This window comes from Lithobates pipiens, unplaced genomic scaffold, assembly GCF_037356315.1.
Source record: "Lithobates pipiens isolate NorthernLeopardFrog02 unplaced genomic scaffold, aLitPip1_a1.2 Scaffold_13, whole genome shotgun sequence".
Taxonomy (NCBI): domain Eukaryota; kingdom Metazoa; phylum Chordata; class Amphibia; order Anura; family Ranidae; genus Lithobates; species Lithobates pipiens.
In genome coordinates this window covers 126,610,191-126,624,586 of record NW_027507718.1, presented here as the reverse complement: position 1 = coordinate 126,624,586, position 14,396 = coordinate 126,610,191, and the positions used below count along the sequence as shown (strand labels likewise).

The 14,396-nt window shown below is 44.4% G+C and overlaps 1 long non-coding RNA gene across 1 annotated transcript in view; it reads right to left on the bottom strand.

Annotated features, from left to right (window-relative positions):
• Positions 1-8,456, bottom strand: part of LOC143974307 (uncharacterized) — a 30,197-nt gene extending 21,741 nt beyond the window's left edge. Inside the window, exon 1 of the long non-coding RNA XR_013272196.1 lies at positions 8,105-8,456. This is a non-coding gene — a long non-coding RNA (uncharacterized LOC143974307). The remainder of the gene's footprint in view (positions 1-8,104) is intronic.
• Between the last annotated feature and the right edge of the window lie 5,940 nt (positions 8,457-14,396).

The window sequence follows — 14,396 nt, the reverse complement described above, 5'->3', positions numbered from 1 at the left end:
AATGTGGCGGGAGGGGTGGTTCTATCCAGCCCCCGATAAAAGTAATCTTGCGGCGGATCCGCCATGGAGAACACTTTTATCTCAAAGAGCACCGCCCGCCAATTCAGAAAATATTGGGGTTATGGCAGCTAGCTGCTGCCATAACAACGCTATTTAGCGTCAAAGTACCGACGTACAACGATGGCGATTTGTGCTAAGTGGTTAAGGTCTTTGTGTTATATAGTTTGAATACCATGTCATAGATACCGTATATACTCGAGTATAAGCCGAGATTTTCAGCCTCTTTTTTGAGGCTGAAAGTGCCCCCCTCGGCTTATACTCGAGTCATCGCTGTCTGCCCGCTCGATCAGCGTGTCGAGCAGACAGACAGCGGCCATTCTGATTCAAAAGCCGCGCCTCCGGCTCCGCCTTCGCCTGTGATAGGCGGAACACTGAATTTCCCAGCAGCCTGTGTTCCGCCTATCACGGGCATCCGCTCATCCTCGTACTACGGACGAGGATGATACGACGTCCGTGATAGGCGGAACACAGGCTGCTGGGAAATTCAGTGTTCCGCCTATCACAGGCGAAGGAGGAGGCGCGGCTTTTGAATTTTACAATGGCCGCCGACGAAGAGGGCACGGGACGGAGGCAAGGCAACGCACGGCACGGGACGGGACGGGACGGGACGAAGGCAAGGCACGACACGGGACGGAGGCTCGGGACAAAGGTAGGCTGGACACACACACACACACACACACACACACGGATGGATGGATGGAGACACACACACAGGGATGGATGGATGGATGGATACACACACACACAGGGATGGATGGATGGATGGAGACACACACACACAGGGATGGATGGATGGATGGAGACACACACACACAGGGATGGATGGATGGATGGATGGATGGAGACACACACACACAGGGATGGATGGATGGATGGATGGAGACACACACACACACAGGGATGGATGGATGGATGGACACACACACACACAGGGATGGATGGACGGACACACAGGGATGGACGGACACACAGGGATGGACGGACACACACACAGGGATGGACAGGCATGTCTCACCCTCGGCTTATACACGAGTCAATAAGTTTGCCAGTTTTTTTGGGGGTAAATTGGGGGCCTCGGCTTATATTCGGGTCGGCCTATACTCGAGTATATACGGTATATTATTTTTCATGTTTAAAAGAACATATTCCACAAACAGTTTTTTTTGTTTTTTACAATTTTCACAGTTTTTTACAGGCCTTCCCATCTCTAGGCACACATAAAGATACCTATGGACAAACACATAAGCACATACAGGGTGGAATTGTCACATTCTCCTAGGCTATGGGGAGGCAGAAATGGAACCACAAGCAGGAGGGGGGTGTTTGCAGTGGGTAAATATAGTGCCTGGGGAGTCTCCTTTGTCTGCATGTAAAGTGGCCCATCTGTAGCATGTATAGAACATGCTGCAGCAAAAATTACATTTCGAATGAAAAAAATGCATGAAATTACATTTAACCACTTGCCGACCAGCCGCCGCTGATATGCGGCGGCAGGTCGGCTCTATTGCACGAATTGCCGTACCAATACGGCGGTTCATTTAAGAAGTCAATGCAGTTCACCCAACGATCACTCCACAGAGAGGCAAAACTGGGATCTGTCAGTGTAAACAAACAGATCCCCTTTCGGTCAAAAGAGTACAGTGTGATTGTCTGTTCCTAGTGATCAGGAACAGTGATCTCCCTGTACTCCCTGCCAGTCCACACCCCCCACAGTTGTTCCTAGGACACACTTAACCCCTTGATCGCCCCCCAGCGTTAACCCCTTCTCTGCCAGTGTAATTTATACAGTAACCAGTGCATTTTTATAGCACCGATCTCTGTATAATAAAAATGCCATAAATCTATCCCCTACTTTGTAGATGCTAAACCAATCAATATGCGCGTATTGTGATTTTTTTTACCAAAAATATCTAGTAGAATACATATTGGCCTAAACTGACGAAGAAATCGTTTTTTGGGATATTTATTATAGCAAACAAGTAAAATATAGTATTTTATTTCAAAATTGTCGGTCTTTTTTTGTTTATAGCTCGAAAAATAAAAAACACAGAGGTGATCAAATACCACCAAAAGAAAGCTCTTTTTGTGGGGGAAAAAAAAAAAAGGACATAAATTTTGTTTGGGCACATCGTTGCACGGCCGCACAGTTGTCAGTTAAATTGGCGTAGTGCCGTGTCACAAAAAATGGCCTGGCCAGTAACCACTTCAGCCCCAGAAGGATTTACCCCCATCCCGACCAGAGCAGTTTTTGTGATATGGCACTGCGCCGCTTTAACTAACAGTTGCGTGGTCGTGCAACGTTGCACCCATACAAAATTTACGTCCTTTTTTCCCCACAAACAGAGCTTTCTTTTGGTGGTATATGATCACCTCTGTGGTTTTTATTTTTTGCGCTATAAACAAAAAAGGAGCGACAATTTTGAAAAAAAAAAAAGCAATATTTTTTACATTTTGCTATAATAAATATTCCCCAAAAAATATATAAAAAAACGAATTTCTCAGTTTAGACCGATATGTATTAGTCTACATATTTTTGGTTAAAAAAACAAATCGTAATAAGTGTATATTGATTAGTTTGCGCAAATGTTATAGCGTCTACAAAATAGGGGATAGATTTATGGCATTTTTTATTATTTTTTTTCTTAGTAATGGCGATGATCTGCAATTTTTATCCTGACTGCGACATTATGGTGGACACACAGGACATTTTTTACACTATTTTGGGACCATTGTCATTTATACAGGGATCAGTGCTATAAAAATGCAATGATTACTGTGTAAATGACACTGGCAGGGAAGGGGTTAAACACAAGGTGGCAATCAAGAGGTTAAGTGTGTCCTAGGGAGTGATTCTAACTGTGGAGGGATTGTCTCACTAGAACATGACAGATCACTGCTCCTGATGACAGGGAGCAGTAGATCTCTGTCATGTTGCTAGGCAGAACTGGGAAATGCCTTGTTTACAAAGGCATCTCCCCGTTCTGCCACTCTGTGACACGATCGAGGGCCCCCGGCGGACATCGAGTCTGCGGGACCCGCGGGCACGGTCACAGAGTACACGGCTGGCGCCTATGGCATGCACACGCCCACAATGCTGCGATTTAAAGGGAATGTACCTGTACGCCCATTTGCCCAGCCATGCCATTGTGCCGACGTACCCCCTTAACCACACGTGATTAAGGGGGTAAATCCTTTTGGGGCTTAAGTGGTTAAATTGTCAGCAATACAATACCATTTCCGGCAATATAAAAATGTTTAAAAAACAGCATGGGGTCCCCTCCACCTCCAATACGGGCAGGCAGTTACACAATGACAGGAAGCTCATTGAACTACCTAGAGCTCTCAATAGTGCCCTGCTGTTAAAACTTCATTAATTCACAGGGATCTGTGAATATGCTTCATCTATTGCCAGCCTTAGAATATGGACCAGATCCTGATTCTAATTAACAAAGAGGATTGCACCCATTCTCTTTTCTGTGGCTGTGACAGGCAAAGTACACAGCACAGAGAACAGAGAGAGCTGGAGCTGCAATCTCTGATCTCTGTTCATCCTGGCCCTCAGCTCAGAGTGGAACAAGGAGGAAGGCATTAACCCTGTGCAGTTCCTGCTCATGTAGTGCGATCACTGCTGCTGATAGCTCACATCCCATATGACAAGGTCCAACCTGGCAGAAATCTATGGCAGTTATTTTTTTGGAAATCTGCAATTTTCTCTCAAAGGAGCAGATAACCTGAAACAGGTCTATCTGCACTGTTATTGTGGCACACGCCATTCCCCAGACTTTTTTCCAGAGCCAGTCCTCAGGTGATGTACTGTAGTGTTGGTCTGTGGCCTTATGTAAATATTTGCCAGTACACAATGGATCTTCAAATTAGTATGAACGGTTCTGCAGTTTCGGAGCCGCACAGGACCCCTTTATCACATACCTGACGAAGGGGCCTTGTGCAGCTCTGAAATGTTGCACTTTTTTGTAATGTGGTCTTTCTTCAATGAAATAACCGCTCTGACTTATTTGAAGATCCGTGATGTGCTGCAAATATTTACACAATGTTATGCATGCCCCAGTTTCCAGCTTGTGGTCGCTGTAGCACCCGGTACCTTTGAGAGCTCATTCCAGGAACGTGTCTGATGGGAATATGGACAGCATGTCTGTGGCCTCTTTTACAATGAAAGAAGGGGAATGATTGGGGAACTAATGAATGCATGACTTGTTCACTCATTTGCTCCAGATCAGCTGATGCAGCAACAACCACCACAATGAACAGAGTTTTAACCCTTTCACCACCTATACATCCGATCTTCTGAGTCTTTGCTATGATCTGTACATTTACCCTTTCACCTCCCTTATCCTGCGCATTGTTTATGACCATCCTCCCATTGTATGTGACATGTACACCTCCTCCTCGCCCTGTGTATGATCTGTATATTTACTGCATGCAGTGTGCAAATACAAGCTCCATGTTTTAACCTCCTCAATGATAGCATGTTTCTTCATTTACAAAAAGTTGGGGGAAATCGGTTATTAAATTCCTCCAAAAGAAGTCAAAAATTATACAAAACGAATTTGGATACAGTGCTGTAAATTCCCTGCTAATGAAATACAGGATGGTACTAAAGTGGTGAAAGGTGACTGAGCAGTTAGTTTAATCACTTCAGCCTTGGAAGAATTTACCCCCTTCCTGACCGGGCCATTTTTTGCGAATACGGCACTGCGTCGCTTTAACTGACAAGTGTGCAGTCGTGCGACACTGTACCCAAATGTCCTTTCTTACCACACATAACTTTTTGGTGGTATTTTATCACCTCTGCGTTTTTTATTTTTTACGCTATAAACAGAAAAAGATGGACTATTTTGAAAAAAAAAATAAAAAATTATAATAAATATATATATATATATATATATATATATATATATATATTTTTTTTTTTTTTTTACTTTTTGCTATAATAAATATCCCCCAAAAATATATATAAAAAAAATTCTTCCTCAGTTTAGGCCGATATGTATTCTTCAACATATTATTAGGGAGAAAAAAAAATAAAAAAAAAATAAAAAAAATCGCAATAAGCGTAAATTCATTGGTTTTCATAAAAAAAGTTAGATAGATTTATGGCATTTATTATTTTTTTTTTTTACTAGTAATGGTGGCGATCTGCAATTTTTATCAGGACTGCAACATTACGGCAGATTTTGGGACCATTGACATTTATACAGCGATCAGTGCTATAAATAGCCACTGATTACTAGATAAATGTAATTGACAGGGAAGGGGTTAACACTAGGGGGTGATCAAGGGGTTAATTGTGTTACCTAGGGAGTGATTCTAACTGTGGGGGAATGGGACTGCCTGGGTGAGGAGACCAATTGTTGTTCCTAAGCATTAGGAACAACAGATCGCTCTCCTCACCCCTGACAGAACTGAGTTCTGTCTGTTTACATTGACAAATCTCCATTCTCTCCTTCTGAGGAGCAACCGCGAGTAGCCGGCGGCCATTGGGGCTGCTGGCCACGCGCATTAGCTCCTACGTAATGCGCGACCTATATTCCTTAAAGCACACGCCATACAGCTACGGCGATTCATGCAGGCATTCCATTGTGCCACTGTCAATGGACGGCGGGTGGTCGGCAAGCGGTTAAAAGCTAAATTCACAATCAATCATTCACCTTTTTTTCCCCAGCTCCCCTATGTACCAATATAGCATTAATGGACTTTTGCAAAAATAAGGACAAGTTTTCTTATATGGAAAAGGGAATCTCATTATAGATTGAGCAATATTTTATGTCAGGGAACAATTCCGTCTCTATTAAACCTATTTCCTAGACAGTGTCCATCTTTTTTGCACATGTTGGAACACCGGTAGTTACTCTCATTTTGGTATTCTATTCGTTCGAGTAAGTCCCTGGGTAGAGATTTAACTCAACTTGAAATTCTTTTGACACAAGATCAAAAACCAAAACACGTTTTATCAGCGCTCTACAAGATGTTGATAATTAAAAATCATCCGGAGCCCCCGGAATATATAAATAAATGGGCTAATGAGATTAATGTTCAAATTGAGGTTGGGGAATAGGAGAAGGCATTTAAGCTATCACATTGTCTATCACCGATAATTAAAGCACAAGAGACGAATTACAAGTTGCTCTCAAGATGGTATTGGAGCCCAGTGACACTACATCGTATATATCCAGAAAAACCGGATATATGTTGGCGGTGCCATACAGAGAGGGGCTCACTGCTCCATATTTGGTGGAAATGCCCCCTAATTTTTTGTTTTTGGGAAAAGGTTATGCAACTATACACATTAGTTACTGGGGAGATAATCCCAAATACGCCACAAATTACCCTTCTCTCTATGTTACCAGGAACATATAAAAATATCAAAAAGAAGCTTCTTGGGCATTGGTTGACTGCAGCAAGAACGGTGATACCGCGTCACTGGCAATCAATTCAGTCTCCTTCAATAAACGAATGGGCCTTAGAAATGGACAATATAGAGAGGATTGAGATATTTATAGCACAAGAATTAGATTCGTACAAAAGGTGCCTCCTGGTTTGGAACCCATGGAGGCAGTATAGGAAATTGGTTAAAAGCTGAAGGTAGAAGGAGGAAAGTAATGGTAGGAAAGACTATGCTGGAGGAGAGAAAAGGGGAAGGGAAAAGGGGGGGGGGCCCCCATCTCCGTGTGTTTTTTTTTTCTCTCTTCCTTTCTTCTTTTTCTTATGTATGTTAAAGTACTTATGATATGTATTCACTATGTACGCAAGTAATGTATATGTTTGAAATTGTTTAAATGTGTAATGCTTTACAATAACTTGAGATAAAATTAGAATTGACAAAAATAAAACCGCTTTCCATTTATTTTACATACACTGACCTCACTCTTCCCATGGCTGTTTGAAAACACTGCTCGTTTATTTCTGCCTTACTTCCTGGACAGACTTTAGGTCGTGACACAGGAAGGAGTTGTCCAGCTGAGGGTAGATGATACAGGGAGTGTGTTAATGAGATGAGATGGTCAACTCCTTCCTGTGTCATGACCTAAAGTCTGTCCAGGAAGTAAGCCAGAAGTAATCAAGCAGTGTTTTTAAATATCCATAAAGACATTGTGGTAAGCGTGTGTGGAATTAAGGCAGAAGTAATTGAACAGTGTTTTTAAATATCCCTAAAGACATTGTGGTACATCATGGTAAACGTGTGTGGAATAAATGGAAAGCTGTTTTATTTTTGCTAAAGAAGTACATTAAATGCTATATTGGTATATAGGGGAGCTGAAATTTAGTGGGGAAAAAAAAGAAAAGTAAACAAAGGCGAACGTAGCCGTTAAATTGTATGTGCCCAATTTTAGGCATGTGTCCACCTGCAAATGCAGCTTGCTTTCTAATGCATTTAACTTGCATTTGACATCAGTTTGAGACTCCTTTGAGATAAAACAGCAGATCAAATGCCCCAGTCAATGAACTGTAAGTTAACGCTCACACTAGGGCACAACAATTGTTTTCTATGCGCCCTGGTCACACTGTAATGCAGCTGGGAAGTGTGGTTTGGTGAGCTGTGGTGAAATTCAGTAGTATTTTACCACAGTGCAGTAGTGTACCTACTTATATCCAGCACCCAGGGCCCCCCTCCCACACACACACACACACACACACACACACACACACACACAAAACATGAAAGGAAGAAAGACAGATTGTGGGTGTGGCCAAATTGTGTTAACAGTAGGAGGGGCTTAAAGAGAGTGAGTATCTCCCTGTATACATAGCACACATATGCCACAGCACTCCTACCTACACTTTCAGGAATGCATAGCACACAGATTGCAGGATCTGCAATCTGTGTGCTATGCACACAGGCCCACTATGCAAAATCCACTCAAAACTATCCACTCCTGCCAGTATAAATCAAATCCCCCCCCATGTCCACTTTCCTCAGAGTACAAATTTCATCCAATAGCCCCAATCTCTCCCAGTACATATTTTCCCTCACTGCCCTGAATCTCCCCTCCCATCCCACAGCATCAGTACAGAACCTGTTACATACCTGCCGGATGAGCCTGTGGGAAGGCTGTCTCGTACAACCCCGGCTCAAGGGCCACCGATGTTGCAACAGTGGTCACAAGAGCCTGGTGGTGTATGGGTGCCTGGTTCGTCTTTGGTCTTGTCAGTTCAGCTGGTGCAGCAGGAAACAGGAAGCAGGCTGGTAAGCTGGGGAGACACTGAATACGTAGTCAGACAAGCCAGGTTTGGTAACAGGTGATCAGATGTAGATATAGACGACAGGCAGAGAATGGTCAGGATACAGGCAAAGTTCGGCAACAGGATATCAAGCAGTGTAGAGCAGAGCGTGGTTACAAGGCAGGCCAAGGTCAGGATAGCAGAGATCAAATCGTAGTCAAACAAAGGAAACAGATTGGATCACAGGAACAGGCAGTCACTGGAACAGGTATGAGCTGCAGACCAGACAGCAAAGACACAGTGCTGCTGAGGTGTTTAAATAAGGCAGCTTGTTACCAATCATTGAAATTAGTCTGCACTATTTTAACCCCTAGGTGGCAGATCCATGACAGAACCCCTTTCCAGCCCAACTCCTCAGTACACCCCCCCCCCCCCCCAGCACATTTCCTCCTTACAGTCTAAATCCAATGTATAGATCCCCCTTCCAGCTTAACCCCTTAGTACAGCCCCCTTCTCATCCTAACCACCCAGTACAGATCCAATCAGTAAAGTCATCCCCAATACAGACACCCCCTCTTAGCCTAATCCCTCAGGCTGCTGGATAACTAAACTGCATCTATTTCCAACCGGCTTACATGTTTTTTATTTTAAAAAGAATTGCATTTACAGTCACTTGAAAAACAGCCAAAAAGATAAACCCCTATACATTTATGTTGATTAGAAAGGTCAATATCTAGAAAGCAGCAAAATTCACTGGAAAGCAAATTTAGATTGCATTACCAGTCGCACCCCATGTTTCCCAGTGAGTACCATTCACATCTGTGTGACTTCAAGTTGCAGCAACTTTAAAGTATTTCCTGCACTAATTGGTCTGACTTTCATGTGACGTGAGGGACATAGACTACGATGTAAACCCTCAAACATTACGTGCTGGGTTGCTCCTACATAATATACATGTGACTATACATGTGTTTGCAACTTGTGAAACGGATGCTGGCAATGGAAAAAACAGCATGAGGTCACCCCCCCCCCAGGTGGATTTTAGGCAAACCCCATGCCAAATTTTTTTAAATGCATGGGGTTCTCCCAAAATCTATACCAGACCTTTATCTTAGCATGCAGGCCGGGGAACGAGAGAGCACCCCCCAACCATACCATGTCCTCAACATGGGGGGTGATTGTCCTGGCCAGGGTTGTGGGGGTCTGCAGGAGGAGGGCTTATTGCAATTTGGAAGCCCCCTTTAACAAGGGGGGCCCAAGATCCTGTTCCCTCCCCTATGTGAGTGAGTATGGAGTACATAGCCCTACTCATTCACCCAAAAAAAGTGTAGTGTAAAAAATTACAGTAGGTCGTTTTTGACAATTCCTTTATTTAAAAAAATAAATAAAAATGTCTCCTGGTGCAAATCTATCGTCTATCAAGATGGCCCGCTGCCCGATGTCTGACAGTTCTTAAATAACTGAGGGACTGGGCCGCCAGTGACTTTCCCATGTGGCACTGCCCCCTTGCGACATCACCGACCCAGCATGACCACAGTCGATGACGTCACAAGGGGGCAGTGCCACCTGGCTCCGCCTCTTAGTTATTTAAGAACTTTCAGCTTTGGCCCTTCAGGAGGGATTCCCACATTAACACTGTCACATTTCTATTTTGTTTTAGTCATAGTCTTTTGACTAAAATGCCATTTTAGTTTTAGTTTTAGTTTTAGTCATCTGGATTGTTTTAGTTGTACAAACTGCAAAACCAGATTTGATCAGAAAAAAAGCAAGTTTATTTCACAGACCAGAAAAAACATAGACATAGTAAATTGGTACATATCAAAATAAAGCGTTTCTCAAAAAATAAAGGTCTGCTGACTGGGATATTACATACAAAGACATGTAAACCAGGACAGAAAATACTGACATATGCATAATAGCATAGCATAAAAGAAAAAACTTAAGCTTCAGCGGAACCAAACCCCCAGAACCCTTAGGGCTAAAAAAGAACAGGTATGACCAACCAGTTGAGAGATACCATGAAGTGCCTATACCTATATAGAACCCAACGATCAAGTTTGTTGGATCCCCAAAAGAGGTTCCTGCAAGGCCAGGAACATCTATCCAAAGTTGCACATGGAGTACAATTTTAGAGAAACATTTCTATGCTGGTATGTCAGCTTTTCTTGTATCAACAATTTGTTTACCTGTTCCACCTATTGTTGTCTGGTAGGCACCCAGGAAACAATCCAATATTGAGCAATTAGCTTACAGGCAGTATATAACAACCGCAAAACTGCAGTATGAGCTTGTGCAGTTAAGTGCACCCAACAGAACGGGAGTTCTTGGAATGCTAAACTTAAACACTTGGGAAATCCCTTCCAGGATCTCAGTCCAGTAACAAAAAAGTTTAGGATGTTTCCAAAGCATGTGGATAAGGTCACCATGGTCTCGCTCTCATTTTGGGCATAAGTGAGTGTTGCGTTTCCCCCATTTATATAATTATAAGTGTTCTATAGACACTGTATAGTAAATATCCATGGGATAGTTTTTGAGAGGCTGGGGACAGAGGGACAGAGTATAAACATAAATCCCACATCTCCCCATCTATGGCACCCGTGTTTCCCAGCCCTGCCTGCAGGGTAATTTAGAAGAATCCTGTAGGGAATTAAGAATGGTACATGGAGAGCAGTGCCCAGAGAAGCACGATTTGCCAGGTACTGTGATGAGATGAGATGGTCACCGAGATGTAGTGGAAGCAGGCTGGATAGCTGTAAAGCTGGCGTGCTTGGAATGTACCAGGTAACTTAGAGTAGCAAACTGGAAACAGAAACAGGAGCCAGGCCAGGGGTCATACACAGTAAGATCAGTTCAGGTAAGACTGGAGACTGGATAAGCCCGGGTCATATACGGTGAGATGAATTTGTAGCAGAGTCATAAGCCAAGCCAAGGTCAAACACAGTGGAGCAAGCAGGAGAGAAGTCAGAAGTACACGCCAAGGGTAAATCAGGAGATCAGGATCACAGGTCAGAGCAAGCCAGGTAAATAACAGGGGTTCAATCAGGATATGCAGTAACGCAGGAACACAAGGAATTTGGTGATAATCCAGCAATGCAAAAATTATCAGCAGCAGGTTTAAATAGTCCAAGACATGCCAGCATCTGTCACACTGTGCGCATTTGCGCCGTCACGTATCTGTGTACGCCCGTTCACGCATCTACGTACGCCAGTGTGATGTGGCCATGATGGTTATTGGCAAGATTACCGGGTGTTTCCTTGACACCCGCCCTCTCCCATTCCTGGAACCCCTTTAATTTAGGCAACTTCCTTATAACTAATGTTACGCCACAATGGGGTATGAATAATAAAAAAAGTCACTAGCATCTTTTTAACGTAAGACCATAACGTTTTCAACAAAACCACTGTCGGAGCTGTAGGATTCAAATGCATGAATCCTGCCTCCAAATAAGTAATGGCAGAATCATTAGCCCCCTGGGGAATTAAAAGTCTACTTATAGGATCCAACAGGTCTGTAGTACCCCAGCCCCCCAGCTGCTGTAACTGACAGGCAAGGTAATAGGCCCTAGTGTGGGGGACAGCCAGGCCTCCTTGATCTTTGCTATATTGCAGAGTTAATAGGCTGATGCGGGCTATTTTTTTCACCACATCAGTTCACTAAATTGGGAATCTATCCGAAGAAACCACTGCCGTGATATCCAAACTGTGGAATTATTGAATATTGTACAACAGTTGAGGTGCCTATACCATTTTTAAGAAAAGGATTAATTCTCCCGACTACCGACAGCGGCAGCTTACACCAGGTGGTTAGAGAAATTTACAGAGTAAAGGAATTCGATTTAGCTCGATAAATTGGGATGGGTAGGGGGTGACTTGAATACCCAAATAGCAAAAAGAGGAGACTAGGACATCTAGGGGCATGAGGACCAATTTGTTCCAATTCATGGAAAAGCTTGAAAGGGCACCAAAAGCCTCGATTAGGTATCCCCTAAGTATAGCAGGGTATCATCAGCATACAGTCAGACAATATCAGTTCCTGTACTTCGTCTGAATCCAACAATTTTGTCCTCTGTACGCATCCATGATGCCAGGAGTTCTAGAGCTAGAGAAAACAGCAGGGGTAACAAAGGGCCCTCTTGTCTGGTGCCCCTATAGAGTGTAAAAGTCTCTGATAACTCCCCATTCACTCTAATCCCAGCTGAGGGGTTAGCGTATAACACCCTGAACCACTTAATACAGTTGGCGCCAAGGCACATACGCTCCAGAACCACCCAAAGATATGGCCATTCAACGCTGTCAAAGGCCTTAGATGCATCTAAAGAACAAAAATGGCTCAACTAACGGGTTTATGTAGGTAGCTGCGGGTTCAAAAAGAGTCTCCAAAGATTCTGTGTACCAATTTGTGCACCACTTCGGCTAATCTGTTTGCCAGCACCCATGCCAATAACTTGACATTGCTTGTAAGGAGGGAGATATGTCTGTACGAATCAGGCAAATGGGCGTCCTTCCCTTGTTTTAGTAATACAATGATTATCATCTCATTCATAGATACAGGTAAAACCCCAGTCTGGAACACCTCATTATACACTTATGCCGCGTACACATGATCAGACTATCCGGCGGACTTAGTGTGGCAGACAAACCGCCGTAAAGTCCGGACTGTCCGAACGAGTGGACCTGCCCACACACGTGACTTTTCCGGTGGACATAGTCTGCCGGATTATCCGCCGTACTTTTGAAATGAACGGACTTGCCCACACACACGGAGGAAAGTCCGTTCATTTTCAGCGCGGCTCCAGGTAGCCGGGACTAGCGAAGGAAGCGTCGCTGGCCCCGTCACCTGGTATGGAGTCAAAGGGGAAGCCCTACACCAAAAAAACGGTGTGGGGGTCCCCCCCAGGTCCATATCAGACCCTTATCTGAGCACGCAGCTGGTCAGGAAAGGGGGTGGGGACGAGCGAGCCCCCCCTCCCGAGCCGTAGCAGGCCCTTTGGGGAAGGGGGGCTGCGTGGCCCCCCACCCCAAAGCACCTTGTCCCCATGTTAATGAGGACAAGAGCCTCTTCTGCTCTTTTGCTAGCTCTTTTACTAGTGGAGGAGCCCAGCTTTCTTCTTCTTCGTCGCCGCCCTCTTGTTCCTACTTCGGGGGTCTTGTCCCCCTCTTCGGGGGTCTTGTCCCCCTCTTCGGTTCTTCTTTCCGGGCCTCCACACCTTCTTCTAGCTCTTTTACAAGCGGTGGCCCGGTCTTCTGTCGCCGCCGCCTTCTGTTCTTCTCTTCTTCTCTTCTAGAGCTGTTGCCTCGTCGCTGTCTCTGGCCATGGGGGGGGGGGTAGGGCTTATATTGCAGCCATCACCGACAGTCACGCTAGGTCTTATTTTTGGGGAAATAGGGTAGTATACAATTATACATGGTCACAGACTACCTAACAGACACTCCATGCACTTCCATCCCTAATTTGGTTTATATAGGAGGGAAAATTTGTGACTGAGTGAAACATGCGGGAACTCATGTCTCCATCCCTATATTGTAGCTAAAAGAGTGATACTCAGAGCCACCTCCATTCCTTTTGAAGTGGGAACAGGAATTACTAGTCTCACTGGAAGACATGGAATGGGACAGAGAATTCACTAACTCTTATAAAATGTCAATCTCTTCCTAAGGCCTCTTTCACACTGGGGCGGGAGTGGCGTCGGCGGTAAAACGAAGCTATAAATCTGTCGTTTTAGCAGCGGTATTCTGCCGCTAGCGGGGGTGGTTTAACCCCCCCCGATAGCAGATGTGAAAGGGTTAAAACCACCGCTTTGCCGGCGGTATAGCCGCGCTGCCCCATTGATTTCAAAGATACTGCTAGCAGGACTATTTTTACCGTCCTGCTATCGCACCGATCCAGTGTGAAAGCCCTCGGGGCTTTCACATTGTAGAGACAGCAGCGGCTGTTTCAGGTCGGTTTGCAGGAGCTATTTTTAGTGCAATGGCGCCTGACCCAGTGTGAAAGGGGTCTTAACGAAAGAGCAAAACTACCACATTTTAGCGAGGTGGTAGCTCTGCCCTTCGCTCCTCCATAAAATTGACTCCTCTGTTCCTGACACTTGTTGGCGGTGTTTACAGGCTCCTGGCACCATGACCTACATTTGGGGTACATACCCGAAAATGTTGTCATT